This window comes from Oncorhynchus clarkii, chromosome 21 (assembly GCF_045791955.1).
Source record: "Oncorhynchus clarkii lewisi isolate Uvic-CL-2024 chromosome 21, UVic_Ocla_1.0, whole genome shotgun sequence".
Taxonomy (NCBI): domain Eukaryota; kingdom Metazoa; phylum Chordata; class Actinopteri; order Salmoniformes; family Salmonidae; genus Oncorhynchus; species Oncorhynchus clarkii.
This window is the reverse complement of record NC_092167.1, coordinates 4567540-4572105: the sequence shown is the minus strand read 5'-3', so window position 1 is coordinate 4572105 and position 4566 is coordinate 4567540.

Sequence of the window (4566 nt, the reverse complement as noted above, 5' to 3'; positions counted from 1 at the left end):
CCATTCTTTGCCTCTGCCAGGGGGTGTTCAATCTGATCCACAGAAGACAAAGTGTTAGTACATCTGATTCAACTATTTAACCAATCATAGTCTTCAATCAACATTTCATTAGTTAGACTGAGTTTGTTGCAGCATCGGCTGGAGTAAAAGCCTGCATCCATGACACTTAGCAGATACCTTTGGCCAGTGGTTCTCAACTCCAGTCCTCCAGTACCCTCAAATACACTACATTTCCTGCAACAGGGTGATCAGATTAAGATCTTACATCTGTACTATATTTCTCTGTGACATGACATAAATACAGTACATAGAAGACATTAAGACATTGTCGCTGGTGGAAGTTATCGTTGGACTTGTCAGGAGGAGGAAAGTGCCACAGTCCCAGTCTCTTCTCTTGGTCTTATCATCGTGTCTATTCATGATGTGTCCTTGATTTTCTTGATTGACACGGTAGCTTGTGAAAGTCACGCCTCTTGTCTTGTCTTCACATCTCAGCATCCGTTCTCAGGTACGATCCTGCACTTGAGGATCTTCAGGTAGTTCTGGACCTTGTTGGAGTCCCGTCTGAAGCAGTAGAGTAGGTCGTGGTCGCTCATGGCCTGGGACTCTCCGCTGGTGTCTGACGAGGGGTCCAAGGCCTCAGGGGAGGACAGGCCACTCAGGGTGTTACTGATCATCCCCAGGTGCTGCATCTGAGAGAGAGGGACACAGACAGTGGATTGCCAGAGATAAGGAATTTTACTTTCTGTACATACAGTTGAAGTCAGAAGTTTACATACATACATACTTAGGTTGGAGTCATTAAAACTTGTTTTTCAACCACTCCACAAATTTCTTGGTAACAATCTAGTTTTGGCAAGACAGTTAGAACATCTACTTCATGCATGACACAAGTAATTCGTCCAACAATTGTTTACAGACAGATTATTTCACTTATAATTCACTGTATCACAATTCCTGTGGGTCAGAAGTTTAAAGCTTGGAAAATTCCAGAAAATGATGTCATGTTTTTAGAAGCTTCTGATAGGCTAATTTACATAATTTGAGTCAGTCGGAGGTGTACCTGTGGATGTATTTCAAGGCCTACCTTCAAACTCAGTGCCTCTGCTTGACATCATGGGAAAATCAAAAGAAATCAGCCAACACCTCAGAAAAAAATTGTAGACCTCCACAAGTCTGGTTTATCCTTCCCAAACGCCTGAAGGCACCACGTTCATCTGTACAAACAATAGTACGTACGCAAGTATAAACACCATGGGACCACGCAGCCATCATACCGCTCAGGAAGGAGACGCGTTCTGTCTCCTAGAGATGAACGTACTTTGGTGCGAAAAGTGCAAATCAATCCCAGAACAACAGCAAAGGAACTTGTGAAGATGCTGGAGGAAACAGGTACAAAAGTATCTATAGCCACAGTAAAACGAGTCCTATATCAACATAACCTGAAAGGCCGCAGGAAAATGATGTGGATATATTGAAGCAACATCTCAAGACATCAGTCAGGAAGTTAAAGCTTGGTCGCAAATGGGTCTTCCAAATGGACAATGACCTCAAGCATACTTCCAAAGTTGTGGCAAAATGGCTAAAGGACAACAAAGTCAAGGCATTGGAGTGGCCATCACAAAGCCCTGACCTATAGACCTATAGAAAATGATTTGTGGGCAGAACTGAAAAAGCGTGTGTGAGCAAGGAGGCCTACAAACCTGACTCAGTTACACCAGCTCTGTCAGGAGGAATGGACCAAAATTCACCTAACTTATTGTGGGAAGCTTGTGGTAGGCTACCCAAAACGTTTGACCCAAGTTAAACAATTTAAAGGCAATGCTACCAAATACTAATTGAGTGTATGTAAACTTCTGACCCACTGGGAATTGGATGAAATAATTACAATCTGAAATTAATAATTCTCTCTGCTCTTATTCTGACATTTCACATTCTTAAAATAAAGTGGTGATTCTAACTGACCTAAGACAGGGAACTGGAATTGTGAAAAACTGAGTTTAAATTTATTTGGCTAAGGTGTATGTAAACTTCCGACTTCAACTGTTTTGCATTATGAGGTGTGTCTGTGTCTGTGTGTGTGTGTGTGTGTGTGCGTGTGTGTGTGTGTGTGTGTGTGTGTGTGTGTGTGCCTTCTCTCGTGAGTTATCACATGCCAACCCAGTAGCAGAGCGAGGATTGTCTAGTGACATCTTGGTTGGCATCTGCATTCGTCACTTACTCAGTGGTGGTGTCAACATCAGTCTACACAATGTCACTAGGGATCAAGCTGCTATAGGACTCTCTTTTCACTATAATATGCTCAAGGCTAACTCTGTCTTATTTGCTTTAATTTGCTTTCTCACTCACACTATATATATCTTTATTTCATTCTCTCTCTCACACTCACTCACTGTCACTATAGCATGTATGCTCAAGGCTAACTCTGCCTTATTTTCATTCTTTACCTCTCCCTATCTCTCACTTTCTCTCTCTCTTTCTATCCCTCTTTCTCCCACCCATCTCTGTGATTCATTTAGTGACATAAGCACTTTGTCATCTGTGAGACATTTCACATTATAACTCTTAGCCATAGGCAATATTCAACGTAATCATATTAACAACAAATAGTAATGATGGATTTAAGTGATGATTGTTTTCTAGAATTGAGCTGCCTTCAGTATAAATGTTAATTGTATAATTATGAGCTCATAAAGATATTAATATTACTTAATTGGTGTGTAATACATTAGTTATCAGATACACTATATATACAAAAGTATATGGGCACCCCTTCAAATTAGTGGATTCGGCTATTTCAGCCACACCGTTCCCGACAGGTGTATAAAGTCAAGCACACAGCCATGCAATCTCCATAGACAAAAATTGGCAGTAAAATGGCCGTACTGGTGAGATCAGTGACTTTCAAAGTGGCACCGTCACAGGATGCCACCTTTCCAACATGTCAGTCGGTCAAATTTCTGCCCTGCTAGAGCTGCCGAGGTCAACTGTAAGTGCTATTATTGTGAAGTGGAAACATCTCTGAGCACACAAGGCCACACAAGCTCACAGAAATGGGCCGCTGAGTTCTGAAGCACGTAATGCGTAAAGGTCATCTGTCTTCGGTAGCAACACTCAGTATCGAGTTCAAAACTGCCTCTGGAAGTAACATCAGCGCAAGAACTGTTCTTTGGGAGCTTCATGACATAGGTTTCCATGGCCGGGTTTGGCGGATGCCAGGAGAACGCTACCTGCCCGAATATATATAATGCCTACTGTGAAGTTTGGTGGAGGAGGAATAATGGCCTGGGGAAGTTTTTCTTGATTCGGGCTCCTTAGTTCTAGTAAAGGGAAATCTTAAAAGTGAGGTCCATACAGAAATGGTTTGTTGAGATCGGTGTGGAAGAACTTGACTGGCTTGCACAGAACCCTGACCTAAACTCCATTGAACACACTTGGGATGAATTGGAATGCTGACTGCGAGCCAGACCTAATCGCCCAACATCGGCGTCCGACATCACTAATGCTCTTGTGGCTGAATGGAAGCAAGTCCCTGCAGCAATGTTCTAACAGCTAGTGGAAAACCTTCCCAGAAGAGTGGAGGCTGTTATAGCAGCAATGTTCTAACAGCTAGTGGAAAACCTTCCCAGAAGAGTGGAGGCTGTTATAGCAGCTATGTTCTAACAGCTAGTGGAAAACCTTCCCAGAAGAGTGGAGGCTGTTATAGCAGCAATGTTCTAACAGCTAGTGGAAAACCTTCCCAGAAGAGTGGAGGCTGTTATAGCAGCAATGTTCTAACAGCTAGTGGAAAACCTTCCCAGAAGAGTGGAGGCTGTTATAGCAGCCTCCACTTGGTCCACTTGGTACGTCAAACCCAGTAAACCTCACGCACACACACACACACACACACACACACACACACACACACACACACACACACACACACACACACACACACACACACACACACACACACACACACACACACACACAATCAATCACAATAGAGTTCTGAGTTCTGATTTTGTCACAATGTATTTATTTTAAAGAACATTTCATGTCTAGTTGGTCTTAGAAAAAAAAAAAAAACAACATATTAGTTCATTTCCATGAAATTCTTTCTGAGTTACAGCCCATCTCCCTCTTGAAAATGTACATTTACAACATGAAATGGATTCATTATATGAAACATGCATGTACTCTAAACCTAAAGGTGATATGGTCATGGCAGTAATTATGGTATTCTACTCCAGTGGCTCTGCCCCCCAAACTCTGAGAGAAAATTCAAGTTTTCATCATCAAGATAAGTTACATACAGGTGTAGGATTTAATTTGAGCCAGTTTTCTACAGCAGGAAAATAATCCTGCAGCAAAGTAAATGTGAATTATTACGTGGATTATAATTCATGATATTTTTTGTATGGCTTGACACATTTTTCGTTAGGGAAAATCAAATCAAGGAAATGATGAACTTCAGAAGCCTTTTTGAAACCTCAAATAAACTACATGTTTAAAATGGACTGCATTGCAGGAAAGTTTTCCTGCAACAGGGTGATCAGATTAAGATCTTACATCTGTACTATATTT